The following is a 16,932-nucleotide window of genomic DNA, read 5'->3' on the forward strand; positions in this document are numbered from 1 at the left end:
GTCGAGGTATCTATAACCCCTAATGCAGTCAATCGCCGGTAATGAGCGTATTTGTCTTTCTTTTTTCTTAAATCTAGCAACAGGGGCCTTGACAGTAAACGAGGCAGAATATGATTGGCTGCTTGCAGAGTTGACTCAATTACATGGTAATCTCTGTTTTTCCGATTTTTTCTTTTGCGGCATGCATGGAGGATAAGTGGGAAGTCTTTGTCTTAACCCCTTCAGAACTAAACAGCATGCAAGAGGACATGTCACATTTGTGTGTCTAAACAGACAGAATTTGGATGATGTTGCTTAATTCTAGGAGATGATTGAATGCAGGTTTGCCATCTGAAAAGGCAAGTTCATAAAATGCAAACATAAGTGCTCATTTTGTGCAAAAACACTAAGGGTTACAGGTGATAACATTCAAAATTACTTTGAAAATGCATCACCTTATTTTAGACAATTTTGTCAAAGTATTATTTCCTCAGGATGGACATTAATGGAAGCGTGTTGCAGTTCAGTGATACGGTATCACTAGTGCTTGCAGAGTTCACTCAACAAGTCGTCTCTAAAATTAGATGATAATCAGTTTTTTGTGTGCCCTCTTGGCAGGCATGGAAGTCAAAGTAGACGTCTTTGTCCTGAAAATAGCTTACCAGTTTTGGGGCACAAGAACAATGTTAATTAGTCAATACAAAATAGAGGACACATTTCCTAATGTACCAAATACATGACAAGCAATATTTTATTTAAATATAAAAAATAGTTTGTGTTCAAATGGGGGAAATATTAAAGCTTTAATTTGAATACCATGACCGTGAAATTTTTGCTCAGGGTCATCATATCACCAGAATCTATTTTGTTCCTCAAAGCGAACCGCTAACAATAAGGCATATTAATATTTATTAATCACTCAGTGCCAGCCATTTTGCCAGAGTCTCTATTTTAGCAAAACGTATCTATAAAAAGAGCAAAAAAGATCTGGAAACCGATACCTTTTTGCAGACATTTATCCAGATAGACACGACTGTGCATGGTTACACAAGAACACACACTCTACCTTGGAGTTTATAATAACCTTACCGCTACACAGATAAACAAGGTCCCCAGAGATGTGAAACACATTGTTCATTGAGTGCAGAACACAGCATAGCCTAACAAATAATGCATCAGTGTTCCACGGAAAGGATTTTTTTTAATGTCTAATAAGAAAACTGTGCAGGTGTCTTGCAACGTGCCTGCACGGGAAAGAGAAGTTACATCTAAATTTGAATCTTACGTCAAAGCAAAATGTGATGTTTTGGATAATAACGGTACCTGGGTGTTTGCTGATACCTGGCTCTGCAATATGCCATGAACAATCACCATTTTCCGCTCCTTGTCAGCTATCTGCAACACACACCCCGAGACAGTCAACAATCGCTAGGAGCCTATAAAGCATACAGAAATTGGGTGTGATGTTGATGATAATAGCTTGTGTGTATGCGAACCTTTGAATCCGTCACATTTTCACCGGCGGAGGATGAACATTAGAGCTTGGTAAAATACAGTAGGCTTTCTTGGAATTTACTGTCATTATGTAGAGTTTAGATGAAAAATGGCTGTCTGGATTTATTTATTCTATTATTATTTATTATTCTACTGGTTGAAGAAACACGCAGTCATTATAGCATTCAAATTCAGCTTGAAAAACCCCTCCTGGAGATATGCGTTTCCCCAAAATCCTTGGAGCTAAGGGGGGGTCGCCAGGGCCCTCTACTGGTGTGCCGTATTTTGTGATATTTGGGCTTTTAGTGTCTCTGGTGTGTGGACGCGAACATGGTACACAAAGCAAGGCGTTGGGCAGGCCCTGGTACTAGTTCACGAGCAATGGGCTAACTAGCCTAATTAGGTGGCGAACTGGAAGGCCCCAACACCAGTTTGCCAGTGTATGAGCCAGCTAGCTTGCTAAAAACGCGAGCAGCTAACTAGACTAATTAGGTGGCGAGCTGGAAGGCCCTAACACCAGTTTGCCAGCCAATAAGTCAGCTTATGAATGGTAAAAATATCCTTATTACATAAACTGGAAAAAAAAAAAAAAACATTTCGTCTGTTTGCAAACATTTGACAAAGTTTGTCAGCCTCTGGCGACAACCTGACACGATCAAAAGAGTGGCTACCCCCATCACCAATTCGCAAATTCATGAGCCGGCCACGTCACTGATGGAAGCTCGTATCCGACTCGCTTATTTAGGCAGTAAATTGGAGGTTTTCGACACTAGTTTGCCATTCTGGCGGTCCATGACCCAGCCAGTTAGCTAGTAGAAGCTCGCAGCTAAATAGCCTACTTAGGTGGCAAATAGTAAAGCCCAAACAAAAGCACGTCAGTTAATGAGCCAGCTAGCTTGCTAAAATGGTGAATTGGAAGACCTTAACACCCTCTTGCCATTTTATAAGGCAGCTAGCTCGCTAGTGGGAGCTTGCTACTCAATCGCCGATTTAGGTAGCAAATTAGATTGCCCCCACACCAATTTGCCGGTCTACGAGCCAGCTAGCTGGCTAGTGGGAGCTAATTAGCATAATTAGGTGGCAATAGGACAGCCTTAACACCGGTCTGCCAGTCTATGAGCTAGCGGCTACCAAGCCTGATTATACAGTATCCATTAACAACAATCGTTTCCTAAAACGACTTGATACTTATGTGTACCGTTTGATATGTTTATAGCCGTTATAGCTGCAAAAGCTTTTAGAAGATGCTGGGCAAATGTACATATGTGCCAATAAAGATTTATTTTTTTGGCAGCTACAGGCTGTAAGTGTGACAGAATCAAAACTACATAGATTTTGCGAATGTTTATAGCGGGTACTTGAAGGTGCAATCTTCTCTCATAAAGAACCAAGGTGGAAATAAACTAGGGAGACATGTCTTCATGATGGATGAGTTTTCTGTCATGGAAAGGGCATTTTTCACCGTTGTTCCGCTGACTGCTGTTTTCAGAAGCTGTTTTGATATACAAAATGGGCCTTGTCCTTTGAGAATACAGAATTTATTTTGCTGGCTCTGAGCACATACTTCACCCCCCCCAAAAAGATCAAATTCCACATTTGGTAACAACAGAGAAAGGGCAGGCTTACTTGCACGTTGAGGCTAAAATGTGAGGAAGCTGTTTGCACTGTCTTTCTGAGTTTAGATCAAGAGTGTGCTTGAAGGGAGAAGAGGCACTGGGATATTGAAGACGTGACCTTGCCCTTTGCTGTCTATTGACTGACTGTGGGAGGGGGGTCTTTGCCAGTAACTTTGAGAGCAGATGGACATCTTGGAAGACGCTTGCCAGCAATCTAATGATTTCAATCGCATGACTTGAAAAAAAAACTGTATATTTTGTTCACGCGCCTAGAAGGTTCACGATCTGATAATATTTTTGGTGATTTTGGAGCCTGTTTGTTATGTGCTTAATGATGTTTGTCAGAGATGGGTGACTGACATATTTTTGCTGGTTTGACATTCGTCGGAGCCCCGTTGGTCCGTCATTTTTTTCCACCCGGACGAAATTGTAATCGACCGTCTTGCAGTGGAACCGTATCTTAGAATGCTCTGATCAGCAGCAATTTTTTTATGTCAAACATATTTAAAAAGCAAAATAACACAAAAGATCTTTTAACACTTAATTCTAAACATTACTTTGAACTTTTGGTTGGCGATACTGTGTACAGTATGAGTTTTGGTTTATGAAACTGGGACGAAGAAAGGGAGCAACTACAAATAAATGGGTAACGTCAGCTCCGTTAAAGCTGTAGTCGTCCAATCAATGTACTCGGCTTATTCACTCAACCGAACGCTGCTCGTGGTGCTGTAAAGTGACGTATGTCACATTGACTGCAGGCCGATTGCAGTTAGTGTTGTAAAGATGCAGCAATATAGCAGATAATCATGCAAGTCAGTTATACTTCAGTAAGCAAAAAGGGGCGTGACGGGCTGAGGGATATATGACGGACATCTGATGTAATGTTTGATGATTACGACGGATGAAAAATTGATCATTTTAATTTTTCGAATCCCTCAGGGTTGTTAATGCCGCTCGTCCCTTTGGTGTGTCGATTGTACAAGGCATATTTCCATTCACTTCACGGGACCCCGAAAAAAGGACGGTGGCAATACACGGAAATGGTCTCTTTCCGGAATATGCTTGTTGGGTCCTCAAAAACCGGCTGAAAACAGTGACCCTTGGCTGAACCTAATTCCCAACCTGAACAGACACCATCACTTCTTCTGGCATTTTCATTACGAGGAATCCATTCAGTGGTGATTCTACACCTGCATGTCAACAAAGCTGCTTTGACACACCAAATTTGTCAAACTAATGGAAACAGCATCCAGTGAAGGTCAGTGATGTCACACGGTGATGAATACTAAGAGAAAAGGAACAGGGACTTAAGGAGGCTTTCAGGTGACTATGTTAAAATGTTTTTTTTTTTTTGGAAGGGAGGAGATATAACCGTGACTCGGGTCAGAATAATCAGCAAAAAAGGAAATTGCGTGGAGGACGCGTGTTGGGATTTTAAAACAAACAAAGATACTGCATACTGCAAAGACCGTTGCTAGCATCTGACAAGCAAGCGGTCCTGGGCGTGCTCAGCCCCGTGCCGATTGTCGGTTGGGATGGGCTCGACCTCACCCGTGATCCAACCGGACAACCGTTACAGGAAATGAATGAGCTGTTAAGCAAATTATTATGAGCAACAAAGTACATTTAGCTTTTAAATCCACGCCCTTATATAAACACATTGACTATGATCGTTGCAATTTTGCTTCAAACCGCGTCTGTCTTTTCGAGTCTTTGTAAAGAGCCGTTCATATCCCCTCCCGTCCCACAATTGGACGCCACTCACCTCTGCAAGGCAATCATCTTAGCATATTCGTGCCATAATTGTAAGTGGGTGTTTTATTTTGGTTTAAGCTCTGGAGCTACCACAAAAAATCAAACAGGTAACGAGCGGAGAGAGAAAGAAGGGAGGGGCCGAGATGCAGCGGAAGAGCTGTCGAAAACATATCCAAATACGCAGCATACTACAGTCTGCTAGCCAGTGAGTCAAGGCATGTTACAACGTATGTGCAACTTATTCTAGCATCCACTTGAACGTTTTTTCTTCATTATCAGAAATATATCCGAACATCAAGGGGTTAAACGTTACCTCGATTGGTGGCGGCGCTTCAGAGTCCTCCATCATCCGGAACGGTGATTAAAAGACATAAGCTCCAGGAAACAATCCAGACGGCATATAAAATTGTTATCACTTAGCGCTTTTGGACTAAAGCTCTCACCGATCATTTCGAAAATGAAGACAAACTAGCTCGCAAAAGGGTCCAAATGGTGTATCTTTGCATTCGTTTCATTTGATGACAAGTCAAGCGCGTATTCATCATTGTCCGCTAGAATTAGGAGTACGGATTTGGATTCTTGGGGCGAAACGCAAAAGCTTTCCCTGCCAGGAAAATCCAAATGCCCGGGCATTTAGATGAATGGCTCATTTTAGGCCACGCTCGCGGAGATGCACCGACAGACGGAGCGAGGTACCCGTCGGTCAGGGCATTGGCCAGGATTCATAATGACCCCCCGGCCAGATTACCAGCCATCTGTACGCTGTTACAGATATGTGTGGAGCGCGCTAATGGCGGAGGATGGAAATGGCGAGGACGGGCGCGCCGGGGAAAATGACCTTTGGGTGAATGAGCAAAGAGGCGAGGCGCGTCGCAAAGACGGAACGCCAGAGACACGCGGAAGAAAAAAGAGAGACGTGAGTGACAATGACGGATGGAGACCCTCGCATTCTGGAGGAAACGGAAGGAGCATGACTTACACCCCAGCCATGTCCTACAGTATATCACTTAAAGCGACTACGTGCGGGCCAACGCTCGGAGAAAGAGGAAAGGTGAAGGAGTCTGTCAGTTCCATCTTTTCGCAGGTGCTTGGAGACACGCCATTCGTCAACGTTTGTCATTGGCTCTGAGGTTATCTGGCCTATTTGATAGAAGATGATAGGAGGAACATCAGAGGTGTGCGTGCGAGTGAGACAGGCAGATGTGTGCAAGTGTGAGGGGGATTTTCATTTAGTCTCTATATATAAAACATCCATCACCCATCAGACGTGGAGGTGTCACATAACCAGGCAAATCTAATGATGTGATCCTCTGGAACTGCGGAGGAGGAAATCGATCTTGGAAAGTTGTGAGCAAACTTTAACCAAATCGCCTCAGCAAACAGGAACAGTAAACGTCGATAATCGAAAACGTTTAAGGAGGCAAAACAAAATGTGGCAATTCTGCAAATATAATCTTTGAGGAATATTTGTCAGCCGCAAAAGCTGAGTTTTGACACATTTTTACTTACAATAATTACCGTAGGGAGGCGCGCTACAGGGCGGATGTCACTTGGCTGTTAGCAGCCGGAGCCCGTTGCAGCTAACAGCCGCTGGTGTTAGCTGAGGTTGTTAATTTTACTGAGCTGGCAATGAATAAGTTAACACGTTGACTGCTAGTGACAGCTATATATGTCAAAAAGCTATTTTAATTGGGCTGACAGTGAATGACTTCGTGGGACGGGAGCAACTTGACTGTGGAACGACACCAAAGCTGTATTAAATTCATCTCTTACCTCAAAATTCAACACAAGACCCCATTTTGACAATGTGAAAAGGAACAAGGCAGCCTGTCTGGACTTGATAACAAAATTATCTGGTCTGACGGGACAAAGATTGACCTCTTTGCTGTGCATGCCAGGAAAGCAAGCACCGCTAATCATTAGGTCAAGATCAGCTCTACGTTGAAGCATGGTGGTGGAGGCATCATGCTATGGGGCTGTTTTTCCAGTTGCAGGAACTGGAAGACTAGTCAGGACAGAAGGAAACATAAATCCAGCAAAATTCAAAGATATCCCGGATTAAACCCTGCTCCAGAGCACTCTTGACCTTCAACCGGGATGAAGATTCATTTTCCAGGACTACCCGAGGGCCAAAATGTCAAAGCATTGACTTCAGAACCACTCTGTGAATTTCCTTAGTCAGACTCACAGGTATTGTATGTAGAATTTTGAGGTTAATTTAATCCAGTTTGGAGAGACAAAACGCGAAGCACTGTGAACGTGGAAAGCCAATTCAGTATTGAAATATATTTGCCTTCACAATATACAGTATCCAAAGGCCGACGGTCTTTATGCGTCATGCGGTCTGTCTCATTTGTCTCCAAGGCAGCACTTTGCGCTCACAAAAGGACATTTGGCACGGCTTTCTTTTGGGATGAGAAACAAGTGTAACCTTTGTAATTACCGACTGAATATTCTATTAAACCATAACAGAAAACGGACATATGGAAAACAGACTCTTGGAGACACTGGCAAAATGATTACAGAAAAGCTGTATAATTCACTCGCTCTGCTGTTGCCAACATGGCAGCGTGCCCGAGACAAGGTTGGCTTCCATTCTCTATGATAAAATGATAAAAAATAGAATGACCTTGAATTAGCAAGGCCTGGCTCTCTGGCACAGCTGACATGAAGTCTAAAATTACTGCTGGGGGGGTCGGTGAGGGCATCCACTCTGGGAATACAGAACCACGGCCTGTATTTTGCTCCACCAGTTAGATGGAAGAGATGCACTCGTTGACGTGAGTGATAGGAACAAATAAAATCAAAGATTTTCTCAAGTTCTGCTCTGTCCTGCTTTTTTTTTTCTTCAATCCAATTTGCCCTTCACAAAAGCAAGGTCACGTTGAATGCTGCTTTCAAACATGAAACGTTGAAAAGCGAAACTAGAAAAACCCCGGAGCGCTTTTAATCATTTTATGGATATAGAAAGCAATCCTCCTGACCCTTTGTGAGTAATTAAAACGTATGTAGTAAAATTTTTACACGGCAATGTAAAGCTAACCGCATGCAATCAAATAAAAAAAGAGGTCAAATGAAAGACGGATAAAGAAGTACATGCATACACATATATACGGCATAGTGTGTATACATTTCATATATACATTTCATATATATACATTTCATATATATATATATATATATATATATATATATATATATATATATATATATACTGTATATATATATATATATATATATATATATATATATATATATATATATATATATATATATATATATATATATATATATATATATATATATATATATATATGTGCAGTGGGCCGCCGGTTTACGGGATTAATCCATTCTGCGGTTGGGATCGTAACGCGAATTGACCATATGGCGGGCAATCCAAATCTATGTTAAATAGCTAATGCGTTTAAAACCCCAGGTAAAAACATCGAAATTGGATATACAGTACATATTAAAATTTGGTAACAAAATAGTATAGTAAGTGCTACTTATATATAATAAACATGTAAATAATTAAGTAAATTCATAAATAAAATATATATAGAAAGGATTTATTTAAGTTTGAGTGAGCTTGTTATCGCCATAATCTCTGAGGGTAGCCTAGACTAGCCTAGACTTCTTCGTATTTCTTGATGATCTCCATCTTCGTTTCCCTACTAATCATCTTCTTACTTTTCCCGTTAACATGACTAGCAATCTTGGGATCCAAGGCTAACATATTAAACTTTGAATTAACACTAAAATGCACAATAAATACGATATTGTAAGCACTCATACATGATAGACTTTAGCACGTCACCATCTTTGTGACCCTGTGACGCCAACCAATCGCAGACCAGCATCTTAGCGACCCCATGACACCGTCCAAAAGTAGACCAGTATCCTAGAGAGTTGTAATGAGCGCGGTCACGCACACACACTGACCGCCATGTTTGACAAGAGAAGTTATTGTTTTTGATGTCGTAAGGCGAAAAAATGGCATAAAGTGGTGACAAGAGTAAGGTGAAAAGATAGATAGATAGATAGATAGATAGATAGATAGATAGATAGATAGATAGATAGATAGATAGATAGATAGATAGATAGATAGATAGATAGATAGATAGATAGATAGATAGATAGATAGATAGATAGACAGACAGATAGATAGATAGAGGGGTGCAAAGTATGCTCGGTAGCTAACTAGCTTGCTAGATGTATATGTGCAAAGTAACCTAGATAGCTAGGTAGATGTATAGCTAATTAGCTAGCTATCTAGTAAGATGCGAACTAAATAAATTGATATATGCTAGCTAGCTAGCTCACTGGGGAGAAAGATAGTATTTGCTAGGTAGGCTAGCTAGATAGCCAGGATGGATGGATGGATGGATGGATGGACGGATGGATGAATGGATAGATAGAGGGGTGCAAAGTATGCTCGGGAGCTAACTAGCTTGCTAGATGTATATGTGCAAAGTAACCTAGATAGCTAGGTAGATGTATAGCTAATTAGCTAGCTATCTAGATAGATGCGAACTAAATAAATTGATATATGCTAGCTAGCTAGCTCAATGGGGAAAAAATAGATAGATAGATAGATAGATAGATAGATAGATAGATAGATAGATAGATAGATAGATAGATAGATAGATAGATAGATAGATAGATAGATAGATAGATAGATAGATAGATAGATAGATAGATAGAGTAGATACTGTAGATGGATTCTAACGTTTAAGTTCTTGAGCATGTGATACAGCTCTTATTTATCTCTTTTTGCACGGTGGAGCCTTCCAGGCTTAATTTGTACACGGATGTTAAATGCAATGTGGAGTTGATGGGTTCCTGAGGCTGTACCAACTTTCAGTACTTTTCCTCCTGCGTCTCCACAAAAGATAAAAGCATTCGACAGGATTTCTCATTTTGAGAAGCTGTCCCTTTCTTTTACTAGCGATCCACGCAAAGCGTAAAGCATAGGTCAGTGTTAAAAATGGAAACAACAAGGAGGGTAAGCGTTGGCTTTTCTTGTGTTTTTTGATAGATCCGCTAATATCTTTGTGACATGCCGCCCACTGTAGACTGTGTAGTTGACAGTAACTGTGAACGGACGGCAGGTTCAACGGGTGATGGTGTGGCTGCGTTTTGAAAACGGTTAACAGCCACATCTGCTTGAAAATTAATCGAAAAATAGACAATAGCTGGTATGTAAACATTTGGAAAGCAATTATCCAGCATCCCAAGGATGTACATTCAACATGTCATAAATCCTTTTTTTTTCCCCACTCAATATGTCACATACTGCAGATTACTGCGCTATCAGAGAAACGCAGTATGTGATGTCATAACGTTGACGTTCCATCTCAAACCCAGTGAGTTCAACAGGTTGGCACACAGGACATGCAAGAGTAAATTGAAATGGCGGGGGAAAAAAAATTAAACAAACTGAAAAAAAAAAACGCTGTTTCAATCTCCTCTCAGGACGTGCTATGACAGGCGGCAAAGATGGCAGACGTGTTTGTCGTCGTATTGTCAGAAAATACAAATAGGCACAACATATTGTTGGATAGCAGCTGTTTTGTTTTTTTATTTTACTTGAAAACATTTTTCATTCTTTTCCAGTTTTCGTTGTTTTGTCTGCCACCTCTTTCCTATCCGATGACTGTAGTGTCATCTGCATACTTACTTATGCTGGTGTTCTGGAAGACGAGAGTCATAAGTGAAGAGTGTGTAAAGCAAGGGACTCAGCACACTGCCCTGGGGTGTCCCCGTGCTTACAGTTCTGATGGTGGATGTGCGGTTGTGTAAAAATACATCTTTGAGATTGGATGATAGACAGTCTAAAAATGGCTAATATGATACAAATTAAGAAGTAATCTATTTCTTTTGGTAATTATGTACTAAAGTACCTTACGCCTAAAGAACTACAGGAATTGATTGCCTTTGGTACTAAAGAAACTTAAAGTAGTTATCACTTGAAGTGCTAGGATAAAGGATTACTTTTTTTTTTTAAAGTTAAAAAATTAAGTACCTGGTATTGAATGACTAGACCCATGAAATTAAATAAAAAGGAGGAAATAAAAATGTGTCTTTGGGATTGAATGAGTCAAGTACAATTTATATGTTCAAAGGAGTAGGAAGAAGTTCGCAACTTATCTCTTTGTTCTCTATGAATAAAAATTTCAAAAAAATCCTACTATCCAGTCAATGTACAAGTGAATAATACAATATAGTGTATTGCTCAAATAAAGAAGGAAATACATGCCGTTATTGGAAATGAAAACATGAATGACAATTATCAAACAATTGTTTGATATATCTTAGTAGCGTTGTATTTGATGACGTCTTTTTAAACATAACATCTAAAGACACCTGCAGATTCTCCTTAGACGACGGTGTTTTTTTTTCCTAATAAAACTGCTGCATTTATTGTACCTAATTTTCTCTTAGGACTGTTCCCCGCTGACATAATTATCCCGAAGACATTAAAGCTTTCTCTGAACGCCCAAGCGGTCCAAAGACACACCGTTAAACACACCGTTTACCTATGGAATGTTCCACAAAAAAATGCTTTGGTTTTTGTTTGACGATTGCAATGTTTTGCAGCGCGAAAAGATTTGCCGCGCACGCAAGGACGAGACTTGACCTTGAAGCTGCTCTCAAATTCAGTTCACAGCCTCCTTTCTGTCTGTCCTTTCTCGGCTGAAAAATGGGAAAGTTAACCTATGCTTGCACTTCTAACCTTTGACTCGTCGCAACCGTGAGCAGCGGCTGAGCTATGGTGGATTTTTACACATAATTGAACAGCAGGTGTTGGGCTCAAAATGGGGTCCGACTGTAGTCTGGAGGATGGCGGGGCAAATGAGCACCACCGGCCTTTTGACAGCCGTTTCTTTCGTTTACAATGACTGAGGCAAAGACACCGCATCCAAAGTCGCGCATCACTTCCTGGTTTAGTAAACCAGGAAGTGGTGTGCGACTTTGGATGCGGTGTCTTTGCCTTTGTATATATGTATGTGTCTATATATATGTATGTTATATATATGTATGTTATATATATATATATATATATATATATATATATATGCTCCAAAAGCAACATCATCCTTCTCACTATCTCACTATGTATGTAATATCAACGCAATCTCTCAGTGGCCGAGACTATGCTAAGTATTGTGCTGACAATGCTGCGCTATCGTTAGCTTAGAACAGTAACTACGGTTCAACAGCTGTTAAGTGAAGCAAACGCTGCACATACCAGTTGTCCCAAGTTCTCGCTTCCGCTTTTCCACAAGCCAGGTGAGTGCTCTTGCTTGGCTCTGTTTTATATTGAAAGCTCAGGTGGCCATGTTGGATCGCGCTGGGTGAACGCAAAGCGGCCGCCATGATTCATTCCTGCCCCCTGCGTGAGCCGTTGAATGTTCCCGAAGTTGATTGGCTGTCACGACGCGAAACTGTAAAATAGAAATAGTAAAAAAAAAATTTTAACTTCACTCGAAAGGCGAAATTTTGCTTCTTGTGACCGCGCGCGGCCATTCGCGTCACTCCATTCGCGTCCATTAGCGAACTCCATTGACTACAATACAAAACTCTCCGCTTTTTCGCCTCGTTCGCGTTGGGTGCGCGCGTACCATTAAACTAAATCATCTCCAAAACAATATTGCGGGTGCGGCCCACGCGGCCCGGTACCAGTTGATCCACGGACCGGTGCCGGTCCGCGGACCGGGGGTTGGGGACCACAGTGTGTGTACATATGTACATCAATACTTATGTACTTCTGTATTAAGTACGTAGGTACGTACTATACACAAGTGCATATTCTATGCACTGTAAGTAGTGTACATACGTACTGAACATCCATACTTATGTCTGACGGTTAGGGTTAGTTAACACTAGTTAGTTAACACGACAGTCAATCCTCAATCGTGTTCATCCGCAATGAAGGCTCATCGCCGAGGTTTTCCGCTCCCCGTAAACCGCGAAAACCGAGGGAAGGCCGTAAAACGACGCAAAACGGTACAAATATTCCACAATAAATCTGGTATTAAGGGTACAAGACACACATACACAAGCGCCACAAGGGGTGAAGCCGTCTTCTAGATTTCCAACGTTTCCCGTTCAATTTCTCTCAAAGTGTAATAATTTCCATCCGGGAAGAGATTATATTGGAGTGTCACAACGGCTTCAATAAAATGGCTGCCCCCCGAAGCCATCCGCAGTCCATCTCTATTAGAGTCAAGGATCCTCATGAAGGCCGCCTCTGTTTATTCCACCTCTCATAAAAAGCTTTCCTCCTTGCCTTTCTTCGCCGGCTTTGGTTATGGAGGCCAACAAAGGGAAAAATCTAATACAGGTAAATCAAAAAACAAGGGGGAGAAAAGGACTCGTCGCTTACCGGTAATTCCGTGGCGGCCATTTGGCAGATGGTCGATGGCAAAGGCGGCCCAGCGTTGACGTTGGCAACTTTGTCACTCGATGATCTCACGCTGGGTAAGCGAGCCGCTACGCTGCCGGAGACCAGGAGGTCACGTTTAACTCCTGAATTGATTGCCCGTATTTGCTCATCAAAAAAAAAAAACATTATTGACCAAAAACAACACCGAGGGTATTTATAAGCATATTGATATTGTGTCGAGAAGGAACCACTTACACTTGAATTAAGCTACGTTTTACACACTCCAAGAGACAAATATTGGCAGGTAACTTACTTTACTTTCAATCGGGAGTTTGAGGTTCGCTCACACACACACACACACACACACACACACACACCAAATGGCTCCAGCCTCTATTGCCAAAACTAAGATTGGCATATTTAAATCCCTCGTTGACGGCAGGCTTACATTCTACACCACAATTGGCAAAATCTGTGAGGCTAATTTATTAAAAATATTAAATTGCAACAAAACCTCATCACAGGCCAAAAACAAAAACCGTGATAGACCGTTATGTAGATTTAATTTCAAATGGTCATGGACCAAAAATACATTATACTGTAATGTAAGAAGAATAACTAACGAGTCAAAATGTAATTTTGTTCATCAGATTTTGCAGGAAAATAAACAATTCAAGAAAACTATAACAACAGTCTTGAAATATTTCGTATGGCTTGTTTTTCCAAGATGTTACTCAAGATCTGTTACAGGCTTAGTGGAAAATGGTTGTTGAAAAACTCAAATTAACCCCCATTAAATTGGGGGAATTGTGTGATTAACTAGTTAAATAAAATGTAAGCGCAAATAAAAGAATATTTTAAAAGAATAAATGATTAAAGAATAAAGAATAAGAATAAAAGAAGCGAGCAGACTGAACCACCGTCCGAGTCCATCCTTCTTCACGCGCAGGAATATTCCTAAAACGGAGAGGATAATGTAAAAATGATGATGACTCCAGCTGATTCAATTAAGAGTGCACCAGTTAGAGAACCCGGAAAAATATTCCATTAGACTCGTTTATTAATTGCCGTCTTTTGGTGCACAACTTTGGTTGTTTATGGCGAAATGAACTCAAAGCGCAACTGCTTCGAGCGCATCCACCGTCACTCCGGCGCTGCGTTCACTGACTTCTCACAATGTGGGAAATCTGAAACACACTTAACTCGCAACAAATCCCGTGTATAACTTACGGGTATGAAAAGACGAAATTAGCGACGAAAATAGCCAAAACGCTAACATAGAAAATACCAGAATTCGAGCCCAAAACGAAGGTCGCGTCCTATACGCGGGTGCGTCTAATATTTGGGGAATGAATTAGATGAATGTATTTATTCTCTTGAATTAGAATTTCGCTCTCGCGTTGCTGAAATGACTCGTAAAGCCGAAGGAGAGGACGCATGTTTTTATCTCCCATGTACATCCAAGTCAGTGTGAGAGGCTGGACTCAAAGGTTGGCCTTTGGGAATGTTTCAAGAACCTTATCAGATGCGGAAAGCTCTTATCTGTGTGACTCTATTGATTTCCCTGCGCTAAGAAAGATTTGTATATGGAATGGCATCAGGCGCTTGCGTCTACATTACCCATACCAACGTATGATCATAAAGCACCCATGATTATCATCTCCTTTGTATTTTATAGACTTGCCATATGGACTTTCTGGTGCCCGCAAGATGAGAAACGGTTGACGACGTGAAAAAGGTAAAAGCTCTTTGCCAGCTTCTTTCCCGTTGTGACTTATTCCGTCATCTGAACCCATTCAATCCCAAAGACGTATTATTACGTTTTTGGTTTTTTTTGGAGTCCAGATTTTTAATCCCAGGTACTCATTCATGCCTTTTACGTTTTTGCCTACAGGAGCGTCTAAAAAGAACTGGTAATAAATATACATTAAGAACTAATGTTATGTACGCATCGATACGATACGATACAATATACTTTATTGTCCCTCTTGGGGAATTTTGTCTTGGACTCAGCAGCTGCAGCAGACATGAGAAAACAAACAAAATACGACAGCAAATAATGTACACAAAAAAATTTGCACCTCAGTCTTGCACATATCTCATGGACATAAATATAGCACAAGCAGGCTACCCTGACACATAATAAAGACGAATGCTAAAAACATGAAAAAGCATGCTAAAAGCAAGTAAAAAGATTGCACTGGATGCTAAAAAACATGCTAAAAGCCAACGGAATAAATAGAAATAATTGCACACTATCTATGGCCTAAAACAGTATTTTCACAGAGACAGGGACCAATGAGTTTTGAAAACTGCGGACTCATATGTTGAATGACTTGGGTACTTAATACCCAAAGTAATCAATCACGTTTGTATGTGTAGTACTTTACAAATTAGTTTGTATTTATTTATTTAGATTTTAGTGTGTTATTGTTTTGTTGTTACTCAGAGTGTAGTGTATTAAATGAGATTCTAAATGCATATATATATATATATATATATATATATATATATATATATATATATATATGTATTTTAGTATACAAATTAGTTTTTATTTATTTATTTAGATTTTAGCGTGTTATTGTTTAGTTGTTATTCAGTGTAGTAGCGTATTAAATGAGATTATAAATGCACATATATATACATATATATATATATATATATATATATATATATATATATATATATATATATATATATATATATATATATAAAAAATGTAGTATTTTAGTATACAAATTAGTTTGTATTTATTTATTTAGATTTTAGTGTGTTATTGTTTAGTTGTTATTCGGAGTGTAGTAGCGTATTAAATGAGATTCTAAATGCATATATATATATATATATATATATATATATATATATATATATATATATATATATATATTAATTTATTATAAAATTATAAAAATTTTGTGCCCAATTTCTTCGTGAATTTCTCAGCAAAACACTATGCTCAGTTTTATTGTAAAAAATTTTTTTGTGTATGTTAGTTAGTTTCAAATCTTCTGTATGTACAATTTTTGAATCTTATTCATGTTTTGTGAAGTGCAGGCGGGCACGTTTATTAATGGAACGAAATGAACGCGTTGCCGTTGTCTAACGTGACAAGAGGCTCCTCCTCCATGGCCCCCCAAATTACAGCGAGCACTACGCTTTCCCGTTTGTACATTCTCACAGTGGTACAACTTAAATCCGTTTCGGGCTCGGATGTGGATGTGCCCGCTGCATAATAGAGGCCGGGATTAGCCAGTTAAAATAATGAGCGGCGGAAGTCGAGCTCGGGAAACTTTTTTTTAAGAGAAAAAAAACTTTTAAAAGAAAGGCAATTAAGGCATGCCGCCGAATTGTTTATCATGACTTCAGATTTGGAATGAAACAATACAGAGCAAAACAATGACTTCCTCAGTCACGCCCAACTTGACACGACAATGCCCAACTCGTTTCACTTCTCTGCGGCTGTTATTAATTACGCTGCCGCTAAAATGCTTACCGAGGGCTGCGATATTTAATTATTCCACTTAATTAGTGGTTTTGACGGTATATCTGATTAAGTTGGAAGGATGTTTGACTAATTCCCTTCAGACTGAACCGCAGCAGCGTGTGTGTGTGTGTGGGGGGGCAACATTCACACTTGGCTCCGGCACTCAGATTAGTCTCGTCACTCTGACTGGCCCCATTTCGCCATTCTCACCG

General features: G+C 40.2%; 1 protein-coding gene across 1 annotated transcript in view; it reads right to left on the reverse strand.

The window, feature by feature from the left end:
* Nucleotides 1-12,177, reverse strand: part of pcdh17 (protocadherin 17) — a 132,837-nt gene extending 120,660 nt beyond the window's left edge. Inside the window, exons 1-2 of the mRNA XM_088413310.1 lie at nucleotides 12,097-12,177; nucleotides 1,303-1,374 (exon numbers count right to left, since the gene is read on the reverse strand). The gene's annotated coding sequence lies outside the window, so the exon portion shown is untranslated. The remainder of the gene's footprint in view (nucleotides 1-1,302; nucleotides 1,375-12,096) is intronic.
* Nucleotides 12,178-16,932: the final 4,755 nt, after the last annotated feature.

Source organism: Hippichthys cyanospilos, chromosome 4, assembly GCF_059441005.1.
Source record: "Hippichthys cyanospilos isolate Australia breed blue-spotted pipefish chromosome 4, RoL_Hcya_1.0, whole genome shotgun sequence".
Classification (NCBI taxonomy): Eukaryota; Metazoa; Chordata; class Actinopteri; order Syngnathiformes; family Syngnathidae; genus Hippichthys; species Hippichthys cyanospilos.